General features: G+C 42.2%; 1 protein-coding gene across 1 annotated transcript in view; it reads right to left on the bottom strand.

Moving 5' to 3' along the window:
- Positions 1-12051: 12051 nt before the first annotated feature.
- The window catches only part of SGMS2 (sphingomyelin synthase 2), an 82553-nt gene continuing 81720 nt past the window's right edge, over positions 12052-12884 (bottom strand). The window contains exon 8 of the mRNA XM_053922694.2: positions 12052-12833. The gene's annotated coding sequence lies outside the window, so the exon portion shown is untranslated. The remainder of the gene's footprint in view (positions 12834-12884) is intronic.

Below are 12884 nucleotides of genomic sequence, written 5' to 3'. Positions count from 1 at the left end.
AATTTTTGCCATGTTCTTTGTAAGTTATCTTAGCTTAACAAAAAAACCGTATATATTCTAGAACTAATCAATTAGATTACTCTTCTCATTGTTTTGAATTTAGAGAATTTTTAACATTTAAACTACAGTCCTTGTTTGCAGATATGAATGTCAACATGTCATCTGGTTCTCGTCATGGCCCTGTTCTCTAAAATAGTAGACACTAACATCTCTCCTTACAAGCCACTTATTTCACAAATGATTTTAGAATAGTGGTAGATGTGACTAATTTAACAACCCTAAGAGACAACCTCTTGCACAGGATGTAACTGCACTCATAGTGTTTTCCTCAATATTCTCTAATTTCATCAGGTCTGTGATGCAGATAGGAAGTGTTATGGGCTGATTGTGTTCCCCTGACAATTTATATGTGGAAGTCCACACCCCCAGTACCTCAGAATGTGACTGTATTTGGAGACAGGGGCCTTAGAGAGGTAATTAAGGTAACATGAGGTCATATGAGTGGATCTTAACAGGGACCCATAACAGAGAGGGGTGGAGAGTGGAGGGTGGCTTTCGCGCACAAGGAAGGACCCAGCGGAGTGCAGGTCAGTTGGCTGTCCGGGGAGCAGCGTGCTTGAAGGCTGGCACTGCTGCACAAACTGACATCTTTGTCATATTCTGGGGGGCAACAGATTTGGCATGAGGGTTAGAAGGCAAAATTAATACCCTAACGACTAAGTGACAAAGGCACAGGCCAATTCTTCAATATCCCACATTAGCCAAAGAGCGACTTCTTTAGGGGAAGGCATGCAAGGCATGTCACACCTGTCCAAGGCCCTTTTGCCTACTATGTATGCTTAGCTTGGGCTGAGGGGAATATTTCAGAATTTCCCCCCTTTTAGACCTCTGAGCCCTTTCTGTCCCAGCCATTAGTGCGGAAAATGAAACCAGTTTTAAAGTGAAGCCCACCGATCGCCCCATACTTCACCAACCCAGCCACTTAGTTTAGCCAAACTGTTGAATCTCAGGAGGTGATGATGCTGATGGGCTTCTTAAGTGAGGACTGTCTTGCCACCAGTCACTCAGGTAATGAGACCATAGGCTTACACCTGGATAGAACAGAAGGAAGAACACACATGATAATTCACACAACCCACAAACCAGTCTCTGAGGCTGCAAGACTGTCTTTTGGGAAGACATCCAGTTGCAAGGCCTTTGCTGGCATGACATTTAACAGTGCCAACTTGACATATTCTTCTTGCCTATAAATTGAGCATCTCTGGTGATACCACAAACCCAGTTTGAACTTCCAGATGAAAACAAACTTCAAAGGTAGCTGCACTAGTCTAATGTCCACCACGGAACATTGTGCTTTTCCTTGGATCACAATTTTTCTCAAGATCACCCTCATTGTCATTAATGGACTTCATTAAATGCAGTTTTAATTTTGCCTGTTTGTTTGAATAACCACAAAAAGCAACACTTGATTACATATGATCTCTAAGTCTGCTCTGCTGTAACTTATGCAAGGAACCCTTAGATTGACTCTTTAGCCCTCCCTTCGGGGCACAGAGTCTGAGCCACACACCTGCCATCTGGCCTTGCCTGTACCACCTGCTTCTCTCAAGTCCTTGAGGTTTTCCATTGTGCCTTAGGTTCCTTCCTTGCCATCTTTCGGGAAAGCAAACTGTTCCTTCCCTGGGAAGACTGCCGTGAACCACACAACCAGTCAGGGTACCGGGCTTTGTCTCGTGGGCTTTCACTGGCTTCGAAAGTCAATCCCAGTTCCTCAGGGCTTTCTGGTGATGTCCAGAGCTCAGGCACGCCTCCTTCAGGTGTGACATTCCAGTCAAAGTCTTGGTGGACAAAACCACCATTAGCAGCAGGTCTTACTGGCTTTATGCAAACAAACCTTGTATCATCACTTACTCCTTCCAAATGCCAAATTCTGGAGGGATCAAGTGGGGGGAAAACACAAAGTGTAAAGGAAAGTCCTTGTCCTTCAAATAGCCACCAAGATTGCAGCTCCGTACCTCATTCCTTCTATTGCTAAAACCATACAATTTCTTCCCAAAACTTTCACAAACTTCCACAACCTTCTATACGTGTTTGCAAACCTTCTTACTTTCAGTACTAAAATAACATTTCCATGCCTTACACTTTCCCTTGTTCACTTTCCCACATAGTGAGAAGTTTTCCCAGTCTTCCTGGGAAATCTCAATTTTTCTTAGGGAAATCTCACCTAAGAGCTGAGGCTTCCTTTCCTCCAAGTTTAAAACTTTCATAACCTTTTATAGCCTTTATGACTTTCCACAGATGTTCTGCAACATTCACAAGCTTTCTATATGCCATACTCCTTCAGATTTAACCATACTCCACTCTCAATCCTTACTCTTTTCCACACTAGGAAGGACCATACTCAAACTTGTTATCTGGCAGCTAAAGTTCCCTAGCTTTTCAAGCACGTGCATAAAGGTAACAGAACCCTTGGACCCAACTCACAGCCTTCAGGACCAGAGACGTCCCTATCAGAACCCAGTTGCACAGAGAACCCTACTGGTGCAGTGCCCAAGCAGCACATAACCTGAAGATTGCACCTAGCCCACCATTTTGCCCAGGTCCCAGAGGAGGTACCCTCATGTGCTGCATCATCCAAGATGGCAGGGCAGCCATGTAGCACCTATAAGGTGGTGGCATGCCCATGTGATTCATCCTCCATGGTGCAGCACTCACGTGATTTACCCAAAATGGCAGCACAGCCGTGCGACTCAGTGTCTGAACTGCAACATGCACATGGGTTCTGCTCACAGAGCCTAGAGGTTTCCTCCTCCCCAAACCTGTTTCCTTACCCGATTCTGGCATTCCTGGTGACTGGTGCCTTGAGCTGGGGTGCAAGGCAGTTTCTTGAGACTGGGAAGTCCCCACAGCCCTTCTCCAGGGGTCTGCCTGCCCCACGTGGCTGGAACTTGACTACAGGTTCCTTTAGTCCCATCTGGGCTCACCAAAACTGTAACCAAACGGGGGCCCATCCACGTTGTGCCTTGATGCATGACCCAATAATTACTGTGGAGAGAAACAGGTTTTTATTTACCAGATTCCAACCTTGGGGGCGCTGAGAGCACTTATGCTCGGAGCCCTGTCCTTCCCTGAGACCCAGCACTTCCCTTGCTCCCCAAAAGGCTAAAAGCCAAAGCCAAGCCCAGTGGTTCCCCATATGCTGTGTGTGCCACAGTCAGCTATGCGAACAGTGTCACAGCAGCTCTCTCCTTCAGAATCTGGGGCTCGTGGTCATCAGCCTCCACGTTATAGTCCAGGAATACATGTGCCATATCACACTGGGTCATGGCAATGTCCAGGAAAGGAACAGGTCCCAAGAGAGTGGCCTCTCGTGTGTTCCAAGTCCCAAGAGTCCAGAAGAGACTGGGTTTCCCAGGCAGCAGGTCAGGGGCCTGGATGGCTTACAAGTCAGCTGTAGCAGGCACGATCAGAGCAGCAGCATGCCGTTCTCTCCCACACTACACCGGGCTGCACAGCTGAATCCTAACTACAAACTGCCTAGTGGCTACATCACGGCTCGCTCTTCTCTACACTCACCCCACCCACACGGCTCCTATCTCACTGTCGGCAGCTTGCTGAACTCCCTCACATGACTGCCTTTTTTACTACAGGCCAGCACAGCTGCTCCCTACTCTCTAAGCCCTCATGTTGGACCAGCCTTTCTCTCTCTCTGCCCATCCTTAGTTTTAGCCCTGACCCAGAGCTTCCTACGTAACCCCCTATGTGATCCCCCCACAATGAGCTACATTTGCCAGTTTCCCTTATCATTTCATTCACTTGGCTGCCCTCTCTAGCCAGGGCAAGAGTGACTCAGTGACCCAGGGGCAGCCACCTCCCTGCTGCTTGCAGGGATGTCACAGTTATACATGCCTTACACCCTGAGCAGTAGCACAACTATTATCTTGTCTTTTGCTACGCAAAGTACCACAAACGCTGTATCATCTCTTCCCCTACACCCCAACACCCAACCACGGGCTGTGGGGACTTTGGGGACACCTCACTGAGTGCCACATTTCACGTTGTCATGGCAGCATTAGCAAACTAATACAGGAAGCTATTTGGTTCATAGTACCATGGATAAACTACATTAAACACGAAGGGCCGTAGCTCATCCAGTGCCTCTTAGGGATGAATTTACCCAAATTGTATTCAGGACTTTTTGACAGAAAAGGGAGGACTTTCTGCTCCATCCTTCCTATTTTAAATAGGGGAATAATATAATAATCAGTAGCAGTAAAAGAAGAGAATACTAAATCTTTGGGGTGGGTAGAGAGGGGAAGGGAGCTAAGGAGAGCATTAAGGAAAAATATCATTTTTTAATAAATCCCTAAGACCAGTTTTAAATCACTCACTTTCCCACTGAAATTCTTTCTTGCCGTACATGGATTTTGGCCAGAATTGTTGGTAATAGTATATCCAAAGTATCAAAGTAGTCATTATTTTGTTATCAAGAGTGCTGTTAAATTACTCCATTTGTAAAACTATAGTGGTCCAGCTGGTCTGTAATTCCCTGGGAGGTAAATGTCACACTCTACACCCATTCAGAGTCAGTGAGCAGGAACAGAGAGGGCTTAAGGCTTAAGAAGAATTTGCAACCTGCCAATGAAAAGAGAAGGTAAAAGTGCTATTTATGCTCTTTAGTTGCACCACTAGTGGTTTAAAAATTAACCCCTTCATTTCCGTTAAGTTCCTATGATTTGCTTCACATACACTCCTTTGAGTAACTTCTTTATGTTTCTGTTCTTTACGTACCCTCTGACTGACCGATACTCTACCTGAAGCTGGGATAGTAAATGCACTGACCTCAAGCACAAGGATTAGATAAAATGATTAGCCCAATGCACAGCATTTAGTTAAGGGTCAATTATACAAGTTGTGATTGTAATCATTATCATTGGGGCACCAATAATGCCTTAAACTCTACAGGTTGACACTATTGCTTCCCCCCTTGGTGGTAATTTGTAACATTTCTGTATGTATCGCTCCACTCTTTTTAAAAATATAGATATCAGTATTTTAAAACTCTATAAGTATTTCCATTTACAATATTCACATATTTAATAAATGTGAATAAGTATACATAATTAACATTTTCTGTGTTGTTGTGCACAAATCATGGACAACAACATAGACTCTAGTGCAGGGGTTCGGCAACATTGTCTTGAAAAGGACCAAACAGTAAATACCACAGGCTTTGCAGGTGTGTGGTCTCTGTGGCAACTATACAATTCTGCCATGGGAGTGGGGACATGGTCATAGACAGTAAGTAAATAAATAGGCATGGCTGTATTTCAATTAAACTTTATTTATGAAACAACACAGCAGCTAGATTTAGCCTTCAGGCTATTATTTGCTGACCTCTGAGATTTAAAAAATCTATTGTTTAGGAATATTTCAAAATTTATCTGACCAATATCTTGCTGTTGACACATAGGCTATTTTCTTTTCTTTTTCTGTTTTCTTCTTTCTTTCTTTCTTTTTGCAATTATGAACAGTACCGTGATATTTTGATAATTTCAGCAGAATAAACTAAAACACAAAATTTTGGTACTAGGGCTATTACTGAGTAAAACGAAGCACACACAGACATGTACATGCACACAAATATACGTGCACTTCACCTTTCTACCCCTCAGAGGTAACCTGTGTTAAAAACATGATATATATCCCCTCAGATTTCTCATATTCTTACGTAGATTCCGCCCTCACCCATCCTGCTCTCCCCAATGGCATCATACTGCGCTTTGGTTCACTAACCTCCTTCCATTTACTGGTATTTTTTGAGAATCCTGCAGTGTCACTGAGCATTGATCTGCTTCCCTCATCTTGTTTAAGCTGTCTGGTGTTTCATTAAAGGGACTCATTCAATGAATGAATAATATCAATGAAAAATATCATGCATTTTTCTTGGCTCTGAGAATACTATGTGAACAAAACAAAGTACTTGCCCTTCAAGGAGCTTATTGTCTAGTGGGAAAAGACAGATAAAAGATGAACAAGTGTCTAATGTGTCAGGGATAAGTACTGTGGGGCGAATAGGCATGTAAAGAAAATGGTAGCGATTGCTGTCCTTGTTTATGTGAGGGGAGGGGTGGCACTCTTACACCAGGTTTCAGGGAACCTTTGGTTTTGAGTAGGTATCAGATCACATGATGGGAGCTTGCAGATACCTGGGGGAAGAGCATTCCAGACAGGAAGGAGCAATCGCAAAGGCCCTGAGGTTGAATTATGCTGAGAGTCTTCCAGGAACAAGGCCACAGTGAAGAAGGCAAGGGGAAGGGTGGAAAGAGATGAAATCCAACAGGTAGCCTTGCAGGGCACTGGAAGGACGATGACTTTTACTCTAAGATGAGGAGCCACAGAAGGGTTTTAGAGGAGGAATACCAACATCTGGTTTATATTTCAATAGAATCACTTTAACGGTAAAGGGATAGAGGTGAAACCAAGACCACTAGGAAATTCATCTAGGTATGTCACAATTTATAAGCAAAATCCTCTGTTAATAATGTGGTTACTTTGTTTTCTTTACTTATTGTGGTAAAATTTACATAACACAAAATTTACCATTTTAACCATGTTTAGTGTGCACCTCAGTGGCATTAAATATGTTCATAATGTTGTGTTTAAGTGGACTCATACAATATTCGTCCTTTTGTGTTTGGCTTATTTTGCTAAGCATAATGTTTTCGGGGGTCACTCGTGTGGTACCCTATTTCAGAATTTCACTCCATTTTGTGGCTGAAGAGTACTGCACTGTGTATATAGTACATTTTGTTTATCCAGTCACCCATCGATGATCAGCCGTTTCCACTGTTGGTGATCGTGAACGGTGCTGCCGCAATCACTGGTGCACAAGATCCGCGTCCCTGCTCTCGGTCCTTTCAGGTACCGGGGTTAAGCAGCTGAATTGTACAGTAGCTCCACGTTCAACCTTTGGAGGAATAACCAGACTGTTGTCCACAGTGGCTGTACCGTTACACTTCCTACCAGCAGTGACGAGTGTTGTAATTTCTTTGTATCCTCACCAATTGTTCCTTTCTGTTGTTCCTTTTTCCCTATAATATTCATCCTAATGAGTGTGAAGTTATATGTTATTGCGGGCTTGTTTAAATTTTTCTAATAACTAATGATGCTGAGCCTCTTTTCATGTACTTATTGGCCATTTGTATATATATTCTTTAGGTAAATATTTATTCAAATCATTTGCTTATTTTTGAGTGGAATTATTTTTGCTGTTGTTGTTGAGTTGTAGGAGTTCTTTATATATTCTGGATACTGATCACTTACCAGATACACGATGTGCAAATATTTCATCCCATTTGGGGATTGTCTCTTCCCTCTATTGATACTGTCTTTTGATGCACGAAGGTTTTTAAGTCCAATGTATCTATTTATTTTGTTGCTTATGCTTTTGATGCCACACCTAAAAACTATTGCCTAACCAATGTAATGAAGATTTTCACCTATGCTTCCTTCTGGGACTTCTTTAGCTTTCAGTTCTAAATTTAGGTCTAGCCCTCACAAGTGTGGCTCAGTTCACCGGACTTAGTCCCACAAAGTGAAAGGTCACCAGTTTGATTCCCCGCCAGGGCCCATGCCTGGGTTGCTGCCTTCTCCCTACCTGGGGGGGGGGGGGGGGGGTGTGAGAGGCAATTGATTGATGTTTCTCTCACAAATCAATGTTTCTCTCCCTTTCTCCCTATCTTCCCTTCTCTTTAAAAATAAATAAAATCTTTAGGTTTTTTTAAACCCATAAGATGATATCATCAGTGAATAGAGTTAATTTTACTTCTTTCTTTCCAATTTGGATGCCTTTTCTTTCTTTTTTTAATTTTTCTGGCTAAAACTTCTAATACTATGTTGAACACAAGTGGCAAAGGCTTGCATTCTGCTGTCTTCCTGGTCTTAAAGCATTGACTGTGATGTTAGCTGTGGGTCTTTCATCTATGGTCTTATTTCTAGTTTGCTCAGTATTTTTATCACGAAAGGGTGTAGGATTTTGTCAGATGCATCTTCCGCATCATTTAACACGATCATGTTTTTCCGTGATTCATTCTGTTAATGCAGTGTGTTATACTGATTGCTTCTCACATGTTGAACCACCCTTGCATTCTAGGAATAAATCCCGCTTGGTCATGGTGCATAACCCTTTTCATACTCTGCTGAATTTGGTTTTCCAACATCGTTTAGGGGATTTTTGTGTCAATATTCACAAGGGGTATTGGTCTTGAGTTTCCTTTTCATGTTGTTTGGCTTTGGTGTCAGGGTAATTCTGGCCTCTTAAATGAGTCAGCAAGTGTTCCCTTCTCTTCAGTTTTCTGGAAGAACCTGAGAAAGACTGGTGTTGATTCTTCTTTAAATATTCGGTAGAACTTACCAGTGCAGCATTTTCTTTGTTGGGAGGTTTTTGATTACTGATTCAATTCTCCCATTAGTCCTATAGGTTTATTCAGATTTTATATTTCACCATTCATTACTATTTTGTGTTTCTAAGAATTTGTTCATTTCATGTAAAGTATTCCATTTGCTTGCATACAATTATTCATAGTAGTGATTTTATTTCCATAAAATTAGTGATATCCACATTCTAATACTGCTTTTAGCAATTTTAACCCTTTTAACTTTATCTTTCATTGATTTCTGTTGTTTATTCATTTATCTCAACTCTTACCTTTATTTCCTTGCATCTGCTAGTTTTGAGTTTAGTTTGCTCTTCTTTTTCTAGTTAAGATGTGCTGTTGGGTTACTGATTTGAGATCTTTCTTCTTTAAGAATGATTCACACAAATGATTGTATTTGATTTTTAAATTAATTGGGGTGACATTGGTTAATAAAATTATACAGGTTTCAGGCGTGCAGTTCTAGATCATTTGTATATTGCATTCCCCAGGTCAAGTCTCCTTCCACCCCCGTTTCTATCCCCTTTCCCCTGTCCTACCCCCACCCAGGCCCCTTTCCCGCCGGTGGTCACTGTGCTGTGTCTGTCATCTTTCTTATGTAATGCACGCACTCGCAGTTACAATTTCCAGGCCAGTACTGCTTTCACCCTGCCCCACATTTTGCTTGCTCTTTTTCCTGAAGTCATTTCCCTTAGGGTTTCTCTTTTTTCCCCTCCAGATGAATGTGATGGTTAGTTTCCATATATTTGTGAGTTTTCCTATTAGGACAATATCATTTTAAATTTCTCCAGCAGGTTTCTCATCACTTCCCTTGGGAAGGCTGATATATAACAAAACAAACTTTAACAACTTTTTCTGCTTTGAGCTCAACTCTCTTTGATATTTAATCTCAGCACCCCTGTGAGCTTGCCCAACCCAGGTGTTCCCTGGGATAGACAGGCAGGTCACTCAAAAGTCAGGTCACTAGAGTAGTTACTGGTGAAATATAGTAACTTTCTTGGTAGCACAACACTGTACCAGACATACTACCCCCTGTGATAGGCCAGCTATGGCTACTAATGACCGGGACAAAATGATCACGCTCAATCCCATGGTCATGGGCCACAGGGCCAGGGTTAACTTCATTAAGTGAATTGTCCTTGTTTTAGTAGAAAAAATATTTCCACATGAGTAATTCATCACTCACTTTTCTGGATGTTTCTGGAGAGAGACAGTAAAACCATGCAGATACTTTATTAGTGTACAAAATGTGGGGACGGTATGCAGAGTGAGGTCTTTGGAAACATAAACCCTTGACATCGTTATCAACTGATATCCAAAAACTTGTACAGCAGTACAAATACTTGTATCTTGTATTAAATAAAAATGCTTCATTTAAAAATCCTTAAATTCTTACAATTTCCTTATAATTTGAAAAACATTTGAAATCCCATCAATTAATCTTATTAGACTTTAGTATATGAGTCAGGTAGTATCTAGGTCTCTCCTACATATTATCTCTAATCTTCAACGTGACACTGGGAGCCGGTTTTTCACTCCCATTTACTAGAGGGACAGAATGACGCAGGCAGGTAATCTGCCTAAGCTTGGATGGCTGGGAAGCAACTGCCTCGGCAATTAAACCTGGGGGCCAAGTCCACAGTCTTTGAATTTTCCACTTCAGCCTTTTCCAATCCACATTTGTGGCCAAAACACATTGTCTATGATTGTTACTGAAACATGTTCAAGTTACAAACATACAATGGTTTGGTAAGTGCTTCAATTAGCTTAAAGTATTTGGTGGCATGATGGGGGATTTCCTTTTCATTGAATCTTCATAAATTTTGTTAATAATCAAAACATACATTTTAAAATATTCAATTAATGTTTGATGAGTAACCTGTGTGTGATAAGAACTTTATCACACACTGTAATGAACATTAAGACAGTCCTTTCTCTTAAGGAACTTTAATTTAGTAATAAAACAGGATATATTTTTTTAAATCTTAAAGTAGTAATTGTATCTCACCTTTTGGCAACTTTTATGTGTCTTTTAGGAAGGAGTTCGGAGAAGAAGGTGAAGCTTGCAAGAGCTAAGACTTCAGCTGAATTTTCAGGACAGGCAAGGTCTAGATATGTATTAATATCTTCAGTGCTAGAACCATGGTACCTAAATCTTTGTTCACTGAACTTGACCAACATTTATTGAATGCGGATCTTGTAACAACAACTCTATGGGACATGGACTATTATTATTTCCATCTTACAGATTAAGAAGGTGAGGCACAGAAAGGTCAGGCGACTTGTTTAAGGTCTTGCACAAACCACCAGTACTGGAGGAACTGAGATTCAAACCCAGAGAGCACGGGGCCACCAGGTTATGTAACCCCCTTGGGGGACAGGTGATATACTGCGTGGAGAAGCATATCATGTGACAGGACTGACCACTGCAGTGCAGAGGACAGGGATGAGAGGAGTCTGGCCAGGACAGAGGGCACTGCTGGCCCAAAGCAGTGGAAAAGTGCCTTTCACAGGTAGGACTCACAGATCAAGAACCACGAAACCCAAAGAGCTTGAGACGTTGCACTCTAAGCAGTGCACTTTGCTTTAAAAACACGTCTATATAAGGAGCATAGAAGACTCGCCGGGCACGACTGCTGTGCGTGTTAGATGAGAGGAAACCTATTACCCATGCCTCATATATGGGAGCTTCTCGAAAGTAGTGGCTTCTTTTCTTTTTACCCAAAATCAGTACCTTATTAAAGGAACTTAGAAAGAAAAGGACGTCCGTGCTTGGATCTAAGACCTGAAGTATTATGTGCCCAGAAACTTGGCCAGAGGCAAGCACAGATATTGGTTTGGCCAGGTGTTCAGTACAGAAATCTCACCAGTTTCTGCCAGGACAAAACACCATGACTTCACTTTGGTGCTCTGGGGGCCCAGAAGCCATCCGGACTAGACTGATTCCAATTCTCTTGTTTCCTCAGAGCTGTGCTGTCCTTGGAAAGGTCCTCACAGCTTTCCTTTTCACATTCCCTTGGGAACAAGTCCTGAGAGTCGTTTGGACATAAAGCCTTCTGCGCGGTTATGTCCGCCGTGTTAACCTGTGTAAGGCTAGAAGTGCATAGTCCTGTAAGTCAAGGGTATCAAACTCATTTTCACTGGGGGCCACATCAGCCTCAAGGTTGCCTTCAAAGCGCTGAATGTAATCTTAGGACTGTATAAATGTAACTACTCCTTAACAGTTATGCGAGAGCTCAGTGCTGCTGCGGGGCAGAAACAAGGTGCGAGGGGAGTGGGGGGGGTAGAGATAAAACAAGGTGGAGGGCCAGCTGCGGGCCTTGTGTTTGCCACCTGTACTGTAGGTGATACGTGCAGTAAGTCTGCTCCAACAAATTTGTGAGTAAAACACTTGGGGATCTTTTTTTGAAGCCTTGACTTCTCTCCCCTCTGAAATGTAAACTGTATTTAAATGTAAATTGCAACTATAAGAAAAATCAGTAACATTTGACAAAGAACCTGTTCCAAAGACCAGTTTCTCTCTTAACTAATTGGCTGAAAAAGGAATAAACTCCCCTAACAAATAGACACCAAATCATTTAACAAACTGTGGTGGCAACCACGGCAATTAGGACTGGGAGGCAGCAAAACAGGAAACAAAACTCAGGTTCCAAACTCTGACACTATGAACTCTTTCATTTCATAAAAGGTCACCACCTGTAGCTCTGTGAAGATTACAGAATGTATGTCAAGCATAAAAACGACTAAGAATGTATGTCAAGTATAAAAACAGTAAAATGCTGTGGCTCATCACACGTGCCATGTTTGAATTAAATATGCATTATGTAGGCACATAGTGCATACCCATTATTATTCCATCAGTGAGCAATCTAGGATCAAGCTTCTGATACTGCAGTATATTTTATTAGAACGAAATGGAATGTTCAATGTGAAGCACCACATCGGCTCCCTGTATAATGCATTTTGGGTAAGGCAGTCTTTGAGGCCACAGCCGACAACATCAGCACGCTAATGTTTCAAACAGGAGGATGGGACCATCGATGTGATGAGCTTTTCATCCAAAGCCTGGGTAGGGGCGGCAGAAAGGCTAATCTGATCTATACTCTGTCATTTCCAGATAATCCAAAATAATCTTGACTACATCCAAAAACTTAACCTTTGAAACATTTATCTTACTCTGGTTCCCCTCATTCTACTGAGTTGCTGTCACTAAATAGGTCTTGGGAGTCAGAGGGTCTAAGAACAACTTGCTACATGTACTGCTGCCATGACCGTCCCATCCAGGTTCAGTGGAGGACATCACCCTGGGGCCCTCTCAGTGAAGGAGTGAAGGTGACACTCTTTGTAGAACCGGTGGGAAGGACTCCGCTGTCCTTGAAAAGTTCATGGTTTTGTCTGTGAGCAAAGAGAATCAGAGTTATGGAGTGGTTAACTGATCTTTTTCTT

The sequence above is a fragment of the Desmodus rotundus genome, chromosome 4 (genome assembly GCF_022682495.2).
Source record: "Desmodus rotundus isolate HL8 chromosome 4, HLdesRot8A.1, whole genome shotgun sequence".
NCBI lineage: Eukaryota > Metazoa > Chordata > Mammalia > Chiroptera > Phyllostomidae > Desmodus > Desmodus rotundus.
Note: the sequence above shows the minus strand (reverse complement) of the source record. Positions and strands in the feature narration are given on the sequence as shown.